This window comes from Helianthus annuus, chromosome 7, assembly GCF_002127325.2.
Source record: "Helianthus annuus cultivar XRQ/B chromosome 7, HanXRQr2.0-SUNRISE, whole genome shotgun sequence".
Taxonomy (NCBI): Eukaryota; Viridiplantae; Streptophyta; class Magnoliopsida; order Asterales; family Asteraceae; genus Helianthus; species Helianthus annuus.
The window spans coordinates 87152404-87169902 of NC_035439.2; positions in this window are offsets into that span (position 1 = coordinate 87152404).

Below are 17499 nucleotides of genomic sequence, written 5' to 3' on the forward strand. Positions count from 1 at the left end.
TCCTATCGAATCATACATGGTGAGTAACCGAAAGCTGTTAGATAAAGACACATTCAATATATGGCATGACCGTCTAGGTCACCCTGGTAGCATAATGATGAGACGAATAATCAAAAGTGCAACCGGGCACCCTCTTAAAAACCTAAAAGTTTTGCTACCACAAGACTTATCATGTGCAGCATGCTCTCTGGGCAAACTTATAACTCGGCCCTCACAAACTAAATTGATACATGAAACCCCATCATTTTTAGAAAGAATCCAAGGGGATATTTGTGGGCCTATTCATCCTCCGTGTGGACCATTCCGCTATTTCTTGGTCTTAATAGACGCATCCTCAAGGTGGTCACATGTGAGCCTTTTAGCTACCCGAAATGTAGCATTTGCCCGACTTTTAGCTCAAATTATACAATTGAGAGCCAATTTCCCCGATAATCAAATTAGAAACATCCGGATGGATAATGCGGGAGAGTTCACATCTCAAGCGTTTAATGACTATTGTATGTCAATCGGGATCAATGTTGAACATTCAGTATCTCATGTTCACACACAAAACGGTTTAGCTGAATCTCTGATTAAACGATTACAAATAATCGCTAGACCACTCTTAATGAGATGTAAATTACCATCTTCTGCATGGGGTCATGCTATTTTGCATGCCGCTGCACTGATTAGATTGAGACCAACTGCTGATCACGAATACTGCCCATTGCAACTGGTCTCCGGACGAGAACCAAGTTTGTCCCACCTTAGAATTTTTGGTTGTGCGGTATATGTACCAATACCGCCACCACAACGTACTACAATGGGACCCCAAAGAAGATTGGGTATCTATATTGGTTTTAACTCCCCGTCCATAATTAAATATTTAGAACCAATGACGGGAGACATGTTTACAGCACGGTATGCTGACTGTCATTTTGATGAAACAATGTTCCCAGTCTTAGGGGGAGATAAGGACAAAGAAAGACTGGTAACACAAGAAATAACATGGAATGCATCATCGCTATCAAATCTCGACCCCCGAAGTGGTCAATGCGAGTAAGAAGTCCAAAAGATTATACATTTGCAAAGGATAGCGAATGAATTACCAGATGCATTCACAGACACGAATAGAGTGACAAAGTCACATGTACCAGCATCAAATGCACCTGCTCGAATTGAAGTAATCCCAGAAGCGATTACTATACAACGAAAGCGTGGGAGACCAATCGGTTCCAAAGACAAAAACCCACGGAAACGAAAAGAGCAAAGTAACGCAGTTGGTGAAAACTCACAAAAGATTATAAATGAAACCCCGGTAGAGGTAAATGTCCCAGAAGAGACAACTATGAATCCAGAGGAAAATGAAGTTTCAGAAGAAACACCGGTACCGAATGAAAATGAGATCTCTATTAATTATGTACAAGATAGTACAATGTGGAATCGGAATAAAACACGTGTTGATGATATATTTGCATATGCTATAGCAACGGATGTAATCAATGAAAATGATTACGTACCAAAAACTTTAGAAGAGTGCATGCACAGAAATGATTGGCCAAGATGGCAAGAAGCCATAAACGCCGAATTGAATTCGCTCGAAAAGCGACATGTTTTCGGACCTGTAGTCCGAACGCCCATAGACGTCAAACCAGTAGGTTATAAATGGGTGTTTGCGATAAAAAGAAATGAAAAGAATGAGATTGTACGATATAAGGCTCGACTTGTAGCACAAGGGTTTTCCCAAATCCCAGGAGTTGATTATGAGGAAACGTATTCCCCTGTAGTGGATGCGATAACCCTTAGGTTCCTAATCGGCCTCACAATCTCTGAAGGACTTCATATGAGACTAATGGATGTCGTCACCGCATACTTATACGGGACACTTGAAAATGACATCTACATGAAAATCCCTAAAGGATTAAAATTGCCAGAAGCATTAAAATCAACACCTCGAGATATGTGTTCTATAAAGCTCCATAGATCTTTATATGGTCTCAAACAATCTGGTCGTATGTGGTATAATCGACTTAGTGAATATCTCGAAAAAGAAGGATACAAGTCTGATGTAATCAGTCCATGTGTTTTTATAAAAAGATCACTCTCAAATTTCACTATAATAGCAGTCTATGTTGATGACATCAACATCATCGGATCTTCTGAAGAGATAGAGAGAGCTGCTCAGTTGTTAAAGAAGGAATTTGAAATGAAAGATCTTGGTATGACGAAATTATGTATCGGACTACAATTTGAGTATCTGTGCAATGGTACATTTGTCCATCAATCAAACTACATCCAGAAGATGTTAACACGTTTCAATATGGATAAAGCACATCCGTTTAGCGTACCTATGGTTGTCCGACCGCTAGATCCACACAAGGATCCTTATCGCCCTCAAGAAGAAGGCGAAGAAGTACTTGGTCCAGAAGTACCATACTTAAGCGCGATCGGTGCCCTTATGTATCTCGCAAATAACACAAGACCTGACATTGCATTTGCAGTACATGTACTAGCGAGATACAGTTCGAATCCAACACGTAGACACTGGAATGGTGTAAAACATATACTCCGGTATATTTGTGGGACACAAGACTTAGGTCTTTTCTATCAGAAAGATCAAAAGTCCCAGCTTGTTGGGTATGCTGATGCCGGATATCTATCAGATCCTCACAAAGCAAAATCTCAGACAGGTTATGTATTCACATACGGCGGCACAACAATTTCTTGGAAGTCAACTAAGCAAACACTTACAGCAACATCCTCAAATCATGCCGAATTGATAGCACTATATGATGCTGGTCGAGAATGCGTGTGGTTGAGATCAATGATTAATCACATACAAGAAGCATGCGGATTAGAATAGATCAAGAAGGAGCCGACAATTATTTATGAAGACAACGCTGCTTGCATAGCTCAAATCAGAGAAGGTTACATCAAGGGTGATCGAACGAAGCACATCTCACCAAAGTTCTTCTCAACATATGACTTGCAAAAGGAAGGGGAAATTGATGTTCGCCAGATTAAGTCAAGTGAAAATCTAGCTGACCTGTTCACAAAATCTTTACCTAGAAGCAGTTTCGAGCAGCTATCACACAAGATCGGTCTTCGTAGATTGAAAGATGTTTGTTGAATTCAGGGGGAGAATTATACACGCTGTACTCTTTTTCCCTTAACTAAGTTTTGTCCCACTGGGTTTTCTTAGTAAGGTTTTTAATGAGGCAGCATAGCTGATCCAGTAGTATCAGTTTATTTATTCAGGTCCAGAAGTACCTATTTAACATCATCCTGAAGTATGTCGTTAAACTGTGTATAATTCTAAATGTCTGAGGGGGAGTGTTATAAACCAGACATTTTAGGCCCAACCCATTACTTATGGGCTTTAGGGTTTATGGTTTTATTTATCTATATATTGTAATGTTGAATAGAATGAATATGTGAATTCAGTTTTATCTCTATTGCTTCTTTGGTTTTTATCAACATTCAAGTATTTTATTTCTCCTCTCTATTTAACCAACCATACTATCTACCAAAACAACAAAACTCTCTATTTTTATATTTTCGTATACCCAATCCTCTTCTATTTTTCTCATTCATAAAACCCTCATCTTCAAATATGTAAATCCCGTGGACCGAAGAGGAAGACGTCGCATTGGCGTTGTTATATGTCGCTATCCGTCACCAACCCACATCTCCTAGTCGAAGGACCACTTTTTGAAACTGGGTTCACCGCCAATTTTGTGTCCACGTTGGTGCGACCAACCGAACCATGGATCAAATAGATTCACGTTTCACATTTATCCGTTACAAGATTTCAAGATTCCAGAGTAGGTTCTTGAATATGCCAAATCCCCACAATGAGCTCTTGGAGGAGGAAATTATTCAAGTGACACTTATCTACTACAAACACCACTATGACGAGGACTTTAACCATATAGCGGCGTGGCGCATTATTTTGACCTATGTTTAAGTCTTAAGTGTTATTTAAATTTAAAAAAAATTGTGTCTAGGGTAGGCGCCGCATTGGCGTTGTCGTATGTCGCTATCCATCACCAACCCACTTAGACCGTCCGTAGTGGGCGTGTTTTTTTTTTCAAAAAAAAGCCCATAATCACGCCCGAAAACACCGACCAACCGCCCCCTGGGCGTGTTTGACCTATTTTTTTTTTGTTTTGGCGTGTTTTAAATCACGATGTTGGGGCAAATTTTTGGCCAATCAACCGTTTGCAACGGTCAAAAAGCAACGGCTATATTTATTTTTTTCTTTTTTCATTTCTCTTTCTCTCTCACACACACACACATATATATATATATATAGTATTATACACACACTTCCACTTCACCATTTTTACAAACAAAAACCTCTACATTCTCAAATATTTATTTTAAAAAAATGGGTTCCCCTAGTTCCTCGTCCATCGCAAATTATTACTATAGAGAGTTTTTAGCTGATGATGGTGAATTCATCGATGAGGAGGTCGAGCAAGAGGCGGTTACGAGTGCTTGTCAACTAGCGGTGCAATATATGATGTAACAACTCTCACTAAAATTAATACTTATTTTGTTAATTATCTAATAAGGAAACCCTAATGGAGAAACCCAAGTAATTCTGCATTAACCCTAAAATTTTCAGAACAATCAGAATCAGGATCAGGGCCCTAAAACTCAGGGGGGTAAACCCTAATTGACGATTATCCTCACAGTTTGCTGTAGGATGTGAATTTCGTCGAATTGTGACTCACTAAGGCTATGTTGGACACGAACCTACCCTACCCTAAAACATGACACGCGACAGGACCAGTGTCCCCTGTCGCGACACGCGGGGGAACCAAAATCTCAGTATATATAGAGGGGGTTGGCACTTGAAATTCTGTGTTAGTTTGACGTCCAATTTCTAATTCTACACTGAGATATATGTAGATTACTACAAACACACACGAATCACGAAACGCTGCCGCGATAAACAGGGTAATAACTCGATCGCTATTACGATTCAACGTCTGATCGATTGAAACTATCCAACGAATGTTTAAGTGCTGCTCAAATTGAGTTTATACTTTGTCATTCGTCGTTAATTCGATGGATGTTTAAGTATCGCACTTTGTCATTTGTTGTGAGGGTTTTAATCTCGTGAATTGTCGTAAATGTTGTATTAGTTACTAACCCGGTTCGTGTGCATTGTTATTTAAATTAGGTTAATAGGCTAATCAATAGGCTACGCTCTGCTTACATAAATCTGCAATGTGAGTCATTCTCTTTTTATCAATTATGTTTTACAAAATTCCAAGTTATTTTCAAAGTTATAATTACAGAGATTAAGTCTTTGTAATCACCAAATTACAGCCGGTATGTGGGGTTTTGTATACATTACTTGATAACCGTCACCATTGGACAAACGGGCTAGCCAAGGGGTGATATGACCACAGTCACAGACACCATTGGGCACAGGCTACCGATGGTTGGTCGAGTGACAAATACTGTGGGTAGTTGGTTGATAAACAGAAACATTGTAATCGTTCTTAATACTGTAAATTATAACAATGTGTTATTTTATTAAAATGAATGATTCACTCAGTATTTTCCGCTGACAAAACCTTTTTCAAACATGTTTCAGGTGACCTGTTGTAAATCAGGAAAAGTGCCGTAAAGCACTACAAGCTTAAAGGAGTGGCTCAATATAAATAAATAAATAAACATGTTTTGGAAAATAAAGATTTCCTAGTGAACTCACTTTATTGTAAGTTACACGGTTTTATCCCTAAATTATATAATAAAGTAATCGGGCATTTTTATTAAAAGATCATGTATTAAAGACTACCGTTGTCGCTTAAATTAAATATCACGGGGTTCCTGTCCCGCGGCTCTTGACCGGGTCAAACCGGGGCTAGGGCCGTGACATATGAAGCATTGTAGCCGGCCCGAACGTGAAATTAAAACAAGAGATTATATTGAACAAGACCGAGGTGCGGCAAACGATCGGTTGATGAAATATTATTTCGATGAAGCGCCAACATATCCGAACCCAGAAGTTTTTAGGCGTCGTTTCCGAATGAGTAAGCGTTTATTTCTACGCATCGTTGACGACTTTGAAAACAACTTCGATTATTTTAAACAAAAAGCGGATGCGAAAGGGACACTTGGATTCACCGGTATTCAAAAGTGTACGTCGGCGCTACGAGTCCTATTCGATTGTCGTGAATACGTTTAGTGATCCTATCGATGAAAAAAGAGCACACTTTAAAAAGGTTCAAGAGTCTTCACGAAATGACATTGAGAGATAATTTGTGGTTCTTAAACAACGATGGCAATATTTGAGAAATCCTTATCGTGCATGGACCAAGGAAAAAATGAGAGATGCAATCATGCACAACATGATTTTGGAAGACGAAGGAAAGGCGATATGCCAGAATTATGCACCGGAAGCCGTTCAGGAGGAGCATCCGCAAGCGTCAACGGAAGAAAGAATGAATAATGCACGAGAATTGCGTTACGAACCCTACCATTCCGCCTTAACGGTTGATTTGGTACAACACGCATGGTCGGTTCGGTGTATCCCATCTGAAGGTGAAGAAGAGATGGAGGACGAGGAAGACGAAGATGACGAGAATGACTAAAGCGAAGACGAAAATTAATGTATTTTATTTTTTTATGGTTTTTTTTATTATTTTTAGTAATTTTTTTAACTTTACCCCATTTTTTTTATTTTAAATATTGTAATTTTTTTATTTAATGAAATCTTATTAGTTTTTAATTTAAAAAAAACAACAATTGTGTAATGATTGGTTGGGGCATTATTGGGCATTATCCCACCACGCCCCTTTTGTAAAAACGCTCAACAATTCTCTCTTGCTGACTGGACTGCCACGTGGCAGAAAACGCCTAAGGGTGGCGACATTATTGATAAAACCACTACACATGGTCTTACTAGTTAACGGATACTTAATGCACCTTTTGATGTGGCGAATGATGGTTGGTTGGGGCTAGGGTACTTACCCTAGAGAGCCCCTTTCCCTAAGAGTAAACTGTAATTTTCAATGCCAGTTCAATCCATTTTTTTAATTTTCTGTCATTTTCACACATAACGTTTCTAAAACATGTCGAATTCATCCATTTTTTAAGTCATTTAAAATTGTTTGTTAAAATAAGGGTAGACTTTATTGATAAAACCACTACACATGGTCTTACTAGTTAACGGATACTTGATGCACCTTTTGATGTGGCGAATGATGGTTGGTTGGGGCTAGGGTACTTACCCTAGAGAGCCCCTTTCCCTAAGACCATTCTTATTCACAACCTAACTCAACCCAACCTTTAATATAAAACTAATTTCCCTCACTTCCACCTACACAACCAAACCCAACTCAATTTTTGATACACATTCACAACCCAACCCAACCCAACCCAACCCAACCCAACCCAATGTAAGTTTTTATTAAATAAATATAATAGATTGTTATTTTTATTGTATAAAAATAATTATATTTAAAATAATTATTCTATATTAAAATAAACAAACGTTATTTATGTTAAATATAAAAAATTAAAAAGTTAAACCATCAATATATATAATATACTAGAAAAATATAAACTTCTGAACGAACTTTGTTTTTAATAAAATTTATATCGTAACGTTCACAATTTTTTCTGAGAAATACAATGTATTTAGTTGTTTTATTTAGTTTAAGAATTACAAGTTATTTGATTCGTTAAATTAATGGGGGAAATGAATAAAATGAAAAAGGAAAATTAAAAGATGACACCAATCAAGTTTTGACAAGTGGCAAAATGACATAAGCAACCCATTGCAACCTTGGGTTGCTCCAACGACCAGGTTGAGGAAAAAAACCATATTTTTTACAACCTAACCTAAGATTTGGTCACCAATAGAAGTAGTCTAAGAGTAAATTGTAATTTTCAATGGCAGTTCAATCCATTTATTTTTTATTTTATGTCATTTTCACACATAACGTTTCTAAAACATGTCGAATTCATCCATTTTTTAAGTCATTTAAAATTGTTTGTTAAAAGAGGGGTAGACTCCCCCTCCCTTTTTAAAATTAATGTATTTTTTTCTAGTTTTTTAATTATTTTTAGTAATTACTTTTACTTTACCCCATTTTTATTTTTTTTATTATAAATATTGTAATTTTTTTATTTAATGAAATATTATTAGTTTTTAATTTAAAAAAAAACAATAATTGTGTAATGATTGGTTAGGGCATTATTGGGCATTATCCCACTACGCCTCTTTTGTAAAAACGCTCAATAATTCTCTCTTGCTGACTGGACTGCCACGTGGCAGAAAACGCCTAAGGGTGGCGGCATTATTGATAAAACCACTACACATGGTCTTACTAGTTAACGGATACTTAATGCAACTTTTGATTTGGCTAATGATGGTTGGTTGGGGCTAGGGTACTTACCCTAGAGAGCCCCTTTCCCTAAGAGTAAACTGTAATTTTCAATGCCAGTTCAATACATTTTTTTTTATTTTCTGTCATTTTCACACATAACGTTTCTAAACATGTCGAATTCATCCATTTTTTTAAGTCATTTAAAATTGTTTGTTAAAAGAGGGGTAGACTTTATTGATAAAACCACTACACATGGTCTTACTAGTTAACGGATACTTGATGCACCTTTTGATGTGGCGAATGATGGTTGGTTGGGGCTAGGCTACTTACCCTAGAGAACCCCTTTCCCATAAGAGTAAATTGTAATTTTCAATGCCAGTTCAATCCATTTTTTTTATTTTCTGTCATTTTCACACATAACGTTTCTAAAACATGTCGAATTCATGCATTTTTTTTAAGTCATTTGAAATTGTTTGTTAAAAATTCACAACCTAACTCAACCCAAACTTTAATATAAAACTAATTTGCCTCACTTCCACCTACACAACCCAACCCAACTCAATTTTTGATGCACATTCACAACCCAACGCAATCTAAGTTTTTATTAAATAAATATAATAGATTGTTATTTTTTATTGTATAAAAATAATTATATTTAAAATAATTATTCTATATTAAAATAAACAAACGTTATTTATGTTAAATATAAAAAATTAAAAAGTTAAACCATCAATATATATAATATACTAGAAAAATATAAATTTCTGAACGAACTCTGTTTTTAATAAAATTTATATTGTAACGTTCACAATTTTTTTCTGAGAAATACAATGTATTTAGTTGTTTTATTTAGTTTAAGAATTACAAGTTATTTGATTAGTTAAATTAATGGGGGAAATGAATAAAATGAAAAAGCAAAATTAAAAGATTACACCAATTAAGTTTTGACAAGTGGAAAAATGACATAAGCAACCCATTGCAACCTTGGGTTGCTCCAACGACCGGGTTGAGGGAAAAAAACCATATTTTTCATTTATTTTAATTATTTTTCACAACCTAACCTAAGATTTGGTCACCAATGGAAGTAGTAATAAGAGTAAATTGTAATTTTCAATGCCAGTTCAATCCATTTTTTTTTATTTTCTGTAATTTTCACACATAACGTTTCTAAAACATGTCGAATTCATCCATTTTTTTAAGTCATTTAAAATTGTTTGTTAAAAGAGGGGTAGACTCCCCCCCCCCCCCTACAAAACACAACAAATTCTCTTCCCTTTTTATATCAGAAGACCAAAATCCTTGACCCCAGTTTGATGTTCAAGGTTGAAATCAGTTATTGAATGGATTTGGCTACAAACTTAATATGTTTATTTAATCGTGGGTGGTTTGATTTAGCAGAGAGCTGACACTAGCTAGTAGTGGATCTAAGAAATATTTTCAAGGGGTGCAGATTAAGGGTTTTAATAAATTTTTAAGGGTTGTAGATGAGATTTTTCCCTATAAAATACACTAATTTTTTTTCAATGGGTACGCCCGTCCACCCAAGCCCCTTACTAGGTCCGCCCCTTGGTTCATACAAGACCATAAATCTTGACCATCATCTTGTTGATTTAGGAGGATTAAATGGGTTTTGTTTAAATGAGGTGAAAAGAATTAATAAAAATAATTGAATATATGTTTGTTTCATCGTGGGTGGGGTGGGGATTAAATGACTTTTTTTTTAAATTAATTGAATATACATGAAATGACCAATCTACCCCTCTTCTAAAATGCAATTTTAAACGTTAAGGACAAAAATGTCGGAAAATAAAAGGACTGAACTGGCATTTTTTAATAAACCATAAGGACCAAAATTACAATTTACTCTCATAATAATTTATATTATTGTGAAACACGATTGTCTACGTGACAATTATAGTGATGTAAAGCTAAAACTCCAAATCTAAATTAAGAAAACACACCCTTCTTTTGGATATTGTCCCATCCTACATGTAAACTCAATCAAATGCCCCTCACCTTACACACACTCCCCACTTAAACGTAAACTCAATCAAATGCCCGTTCTTTTGGATATTGTCCCATCCTACACGTAAACCACTGATTCCACCACACAAAAATTTCAACAAACCCAACATCCAGGCCCTTCTCCGAAAAATGTTAAAAGAAATTTGTGTCCCAGGCAAGATAAAAGAAAAAAACCGGCCCTACCCAGCTTTTTGTAGTAAATTTGGCATTTAATGTTTAAGACCCCTCACTCTTGCCTGCATTCACAATTATATTATACATGTATTAAAGAGTAAACTGTAATTTTACCCTATGGGGTTAGAGCCTATTGACACTCTGACCCCCTACCAGGAAAATTTTGCTGCCTGATCCCCCAACTAATAAGATAATCTGCAAGATTACCCCCGGTGTTAAAAATTGTTTAAAGTCAAGCTAACTTATTAACGGTCAAAGGGTACACTTGTTTTTGATAGCTTACTCAAGAAAACACCCTATATAATAACTTAAGTAAACACCTTACCCCCAAGTATTCCCCCATTCCCAAAACCTTCCACCGACGATCTCAGCTCAGGCGAACTTCCCACCGGCGGCGACAACTTGTTCAATCACACTACAGCTCATACAAAATGCCGATCTCCTCGACCATCAAAGAAATGTTGGCCTACGTGTCAGGAATAATCGAACAAGGGTTATTGAAATATGGGAATCACTGTGTAGGAAATGAAACAGGGGTTTTGAAATTTGATGATTGAAACAGGGGTTTAATGTACCATTAAGAACGATTGTGATTGCCTAGTTATGACAACTGTTTGTAATGTATCACATGGGTTTTATTACAGTTGATTTTTTGTAATGTAACAACCCAACTATTCGGATCGTTACCTATTTGCTTCACTTCGATTGTAATCATCTTGTATTCTGAGATTCGATATAAATAAAGGGGTTATGTTAAACAAAATACTTTTTCATCACATCGCACCGCTATACGTTTAAACGGTATATACTCGTAACGCTTACGCAACACGATTTACAGAGAATTATACTATTTAGATTACCGAGTGTGTTTGTTTGGTTATCATACGCCTCCGCATTCGCTTATCTCGACTAACACGCTAAATCGCAAACGCAGTTATTAGTAGTAGTAATGTGATAACGTATGTTCTTATGTGTCTTACTTGCGTGTGCTTATTACGTGTATTGATTACTCGCAAACGCTATCGCAACGCAAACCCAACGCTACTCGCACAACTCGGTTTATCACTCAAAAACGCAACGCAACTCGAAACTCAGTGCTACGCTAAAATACTTAATGTACCAATACTAACTAACGCAACAAAACGCATTAAACGAGCATCTTACACGCGAAACGAGGAAAAGGTTGCACAAAACAACACCTTTGTTCGAAGCTAGGCAGCTTCGTACGAAGGCAGCCTGTTCAAACCAAGGCTCCCTGTGCGAACCCACTCTCCCTATAAATACCCAAGCCCATCCTCATTCACTCTCACTTGCTGATTTTGAGCCGAAACTCTGCCAAATTGCTGTCCGACCATTTTCAAGTAAGATTTAACTCTTTTCTTCAATTATACAACGTTTTCCACTTCGATTTTCACAAGAATCACTACGTTTTCATCTAAATTCTTCTGTTTTCACATAAAAACAATCAAATTTTCACTTAACTTCTTCTTTTCTTCATAAATTCCTGCTTTTCACACAAACCCTTCATCTTTTTTCATCAAAACTTCTTCTTTCATCACTGATTTACACTCGACCGAGTGGATTGGGACTAACCTCGGTTTCCCAAACTAGAAATCTGTTGATTTCCCACTCAACAAGTGTTAAGTCTAGGTGAAAACCCTTCAAAACTCTTTTAAACTTGATTTTTACACCAAACCGGACCAAAAACGACAAGTATTTTGTTCACTGAATAGTGGAACGAGGTAGTGTCAAAACCGTCTCAAATTGGACTCGGAAATACATCCGATTCAGGCGAAAACACATCATCGAATGCCAAAAACAGCCATGTTTGTGAACTGGACTGTTCTGTGCGAAGCCAGCTTCGTACGAAGGCACCGTCTTCGTACGAAAGCCCTGGTTTTACACAACACAACCCAATTTCCATTCGTGACACAATCCAAGACCTCTCTGGCTTTAAGTTTAACTAGTAGCTGAAGGTTGAAGGGATGAACACTCGATTTTCCGAAGACAACGCGAAGACACTCGATTTTTGACAACGGAAGCAGCACGTGTACGAAGACCCACCTTCGTACGAAGGCACCAGCTTCGTATGAAGCTTCTGTTTCCCCACCGACACTTCAATTTCCGACCGTTTCAGCACTTTGGAGGACTTATGCTTCTGTTCCCGTATGCAGGCTGACCCGGCGCTCCCTTCAATCCATTGAGGATCGTGTTTCTTGATTAGTACATGTTCTGTGAGTATACTCGAACCTATTTTCGTTTAACGCACTTTTGGGTGTTACATACGTTCTCTATCAAAACATAACACACAACGCAAACACTTATTAAACGCTAACCGCTCCCGCATGCTATACGTGATTTGTTGAATGCTTGTTACTATGCTTACACAGTGTTACACTAGACCGCCTTTAGCAACGATAGTACTATAGTTTGGACTCAACACCTGTTGTGAACTGGGGTTGCTAAGGATGACATTACTTTACTTCATGTGTTCGCTTCAGTGAACATGTGTCGCGCATACTCTACATCGTAGTCGCGTGGTTAGGTGGTATCATTGTTGGTAGTTACATGCTTCGCCCGTTACGTGTTACATGCTGGTTATGCGTAAACGCTTTTTATGCTATATCTGTGCAAAACTTGTGTACTCACCTTTACTTTATGTATTGACTTTTATTTTAACGTATGTGACAGGTTGATGGTCTGTTTGCTGCAATGGAATTAAGAAGTCTAGAAACTCGTCAATAAAAATCTAGGTTGTTGGATTAGTTTTGTATAAGAGATGTAAACTCTGTGATGACTGTTTTTTATATATTTGTTTATTGGTATGGGACTATGAACCTTTTAAATATTGTCATTTAATAGTTGTTATGGATACTCTTGAGCAATCTGGTTCGCCTAGTGTGGCAGATTGGTATCAAAGCCATAACTATAGGGAATTAGGTCGAGTGGTGTAGAATTGACCTAGTCTATAGTCTAAGTACCCAAACAGACCAGCTTCGTACGAACCAAGTAGGGGTGTCACACCCCCAAAATCCACCATGCGGAGTACCACCGCTTGGAGGCATGACGTGACCAGGATCGAGCCACCAATCACATTGAACAACGTAATAAGTAAATAAAATCAACCACAATACAATTGGTGACCAAAACTAGTTAATCAAGTGCAAAATAAACAGCGGAAGCATAATACGCGATACCAAAATATAAGTTCATAGTCCATAAGTTTGAAAATCCAAAACTTAGATTTAATAAGTTCATAAGGATTAAGTGTTTATTACAGAACATGACAGTCCGTATCCCATAACAACCTCCTCCTCGTGCAAGCTCCATAAGCATCTAGCAACCTGTAAGGCATGTAACAACGAGTCAACAACAAAGTTGAGTGAGTTCACGTTTGGTTGTTTTAGTTTTAAGTTGTTTCCGAAAACGTGGTTTGACTTTCGTTGGCGTAGTTGCCGTGGGGGTTACCCCGTAGTTGAAAGTAAGATTAACCAGTTCATTCTTTATTACCCAAACCATATCCATGATGAGTGGGGGCTTCCCCATGTGAACCACTAGACTGTACCATATCGACCACTAACGCAAATAAGTTGTGCCCTACATCAGTGTCTATCATCACTGACGGTTTGCCATAGTCCATTAGTACACGCCCGTCTGACTGGCACGGTATGAGGTTTGTTAAACCTAATAGCGCTATTAACTAATGACCCGCTCGCCATTGGCCTCGGCGATTAAGTCGATATAAAAATGAGGGACTTATGATAGAGTTTTGTCTAGTAAGTTTTATGGTTGTTGTCCTACCCAAGGAGGACGAACGTACGTAGTTCTACGCAAGGAGAATACGCAGGAGTAATATTGGCATCCTACCCAAGGAGGATGGCCGTACATATCCTACCCAAGGAGGATATGTAGATTCAGATTTAAATTCTTTAACCCATTCCCAAACCACCGGGAATCCCATGCCTTAGAAAGTGTGTGAACTCACCTCGGTTTGCTCGGTTAGATTCTCAAATATAGCTAACAGTCAAGGTCGGTCAATCACGTCCTAATATGATCACCAGTTAGTCATTTGGTGGATTTCAAATAGAGCACAAAGTTCCTACACGTATCTAACACATAACATGCATTACTTTAACGGTTTATGCCCATGTAACCTCCCATCTATTCCCGTTCATAAGCAAGCATAAGACATTGCACATAACACTTTTATTGACATATAACATGTTAGATTATTCTTAGATAGCCTACCCGACATTTAGACACGCAAAATCACTACTTATGTCGTTTCAGCTTTTATATTCAAAACTGGGCTGTTTTCGGGGATTTTAATAAAATAGTTAACTTGTTTCAAAAATTCTCAAATTTTTACAGAAGGTCCTATGTGTTCCAAAATTTGTTATGTAAAAATGTCGGGGTCCAGTTCGTTATCAATGTTTTACAGAAAATCATTTTACCGACTGCAATCAGATTTGTCACTTTCTGATTGCAGTTTACGGAATAATTCACTAAAAAATATTTGTAAGTCCGATTGACGAAATTCCAGTTGGAGGGTCATCGTGACAACGGTGACCAACTACTGTAAAATTTCCATGAGTCGATTTTACTCAGGTTTCAAGTTATGACCTTGAATACGACACACTTTTTCTGCAGTAAAAATGCAGCTTGAGCTGCTGTCCAAAAATAGTCCCTTAAAAATAGTAAACAATCTCGAAAAATTACGATTCCAGTGCCATTTGTTTGTTATTCAAAAATACACATTTTAGGCTTCAGAAAATCAGTTTTTCGATTTAAAACGGTCCACTTACAGCCTGTTGAAGTTGGCTGGAAATACAACTCAGCTTGCTGTTTACATTGTAGAAGTTACTAAAACGCATCAACAAAGGTCCTAACCATGGTTTATTGATGATTTAATGTTCAAACCTCAATCATGCTTTAACCAACCCTAAACCAACCAGATTTCAACTTCATACAAACTTTTTATATAGGGTTTTTATGCAGAATTTCATGTTCATCTTTTTTTAGTGTTCATTTTCTTGTGTTACTTGATTATCATCATCCTACTAAATATCATAACAAAGAACAAGATGTAACAATGGTGTGAAAGGACTTACTACTAGCACAAGGCTAGGGTAACAATCTTAGTGTAAGGTTGATGAAGAAAAGATAGTGCTAGAGACTTGAACAAAGCTTCTTTGAGAGCCCTTCAACTTGTAACTACTTTGAATGATCTTCAAGCTTGGAAAGGAGACTTGTAGTGAAGAAGATGAAGTTATGAGAGATGGTGGTGGTGATTTCGGTTATGGGGGAGGGGGGAGCCGAAAATAAGGGGAGGGGAGGTGAGGTTGAGTGTAGGTTTTGCAGTTATGATGAGTTTTTTGGAACCAAGTGCACCCTAGGACCTATTGTGATCATTGCTTAGATACTTGGCCAACAGAATCAAGATTTCATTAACTATAATCTAAACAAACTATATATGTAATCATGGGCAGATTTTCGGTTGGGGGGGGGTAAAATGAAAAATTTTGGTAACTAATATGTATTTAATTAGAAGGTTAAGGGTATTATCAAGAATAGTGGGTGTATGCCATGTTTCTATAGTGTATGGGGATTTTTGTGACCGTAATTATTTAAGAATAATAAAATAATATTTCTGACAAAATTTCGGTGTCCCGGGTAATGTCCGGTTGTTCGGTCGGATACTGTTTCATTAATTTGTTTAATTGTTCCGTAAGATGTCTTATAGGTATATTTTTGTAACATAATTAATTCCTAACACTTAGGAAAATATTCAGGACTATTTAGTCAAGTTTTCTGCATACTACTAGTATGCTAACACGCACATGTAAGTATGACACAATAACAGGAAACAGTTAAGTAATTCAACACAGTCACTAAGCACTTTAATTATCATTAAATAATCGTACGGATACATGCAAATACGAGGGTTGTCACATTCTCCCCCTGTTAAGAAAATTTCGTCCCGAAATTTAGCACGTGGTTACTGAGGAAGCTAGTTAAGTTGCGTTGGTTTCCTGGTTTTCCTGGGGTGTCACATCATCCCCCCGTTGATTTGGAATTTCGTCCCGAAATTCTGCAGTAGCTTCAGTCTCAGTTGTGGTTGTACTTTTCTTAAACAACTGGGGATACTTGAGTTTCATTTGGTCTTCTCGTTCCCAGGTATACTCTGGGCTACGACGGGAATTCCAACGAACTCGGACGAGAGGTATTCTGGTGTGCTTGAGAATCTTAACGTCTTGATCCGTAATCTCTACTGGTTCCTCGACGAGTCGCAGCTTGTCGTCGATTGTGAGCTCTTTGAGAGGAACTATGAGGGTCTCATCTGACAGACACTTCTTCAGATTCGACACAGGGAATACGTTGTGAACTCCACTGAGTTCTTCAGGTAGGTTCAGCCTGTAAGCGACTTTGCCAATTTTCTCAATGATCTCGAATGGTCCGACATAACGCGGATTGAGCTTGCCTCGTTTGCCAAAACGGACTACACCTTTCCAAGGTGAGACTTTGAGTAGCACTCGATCCCCAACCTGGAACTCGAGTGGTTTCCTTCGCTTATCGGCATAGCTTTTCTGACGGTCACGAGCTGCCGCCATTCGCTGTCGTACCTGAGCAATCTTTTCTGTTGTATCTACTACGAGTTCTGGGCCAGTGATTTGACTGTCACCAACTTCTACCCAACAGAGAGGTGATCGGCATTTACGTCCATACAATGCCTCAAACGGAGCGGCCTGGATGCTGGTGTGGTAGCTGTTGTTATACGAAAATTCCACTAATCGGGAGATGCTTTTCCCAGCCGTTACCAAAGTCGATTACACATGCCCTAAGCATGTCTTCAAGGGTTTGGATGGTGCGTTCAGATTGCCCATCCGTCTGTGGGTGATAAGCGGTGCTCATATCTAAACGTGAGCCAAAAGACTTGTGCATAGCTCGCCACAGTTCAGAGGTAAAACGC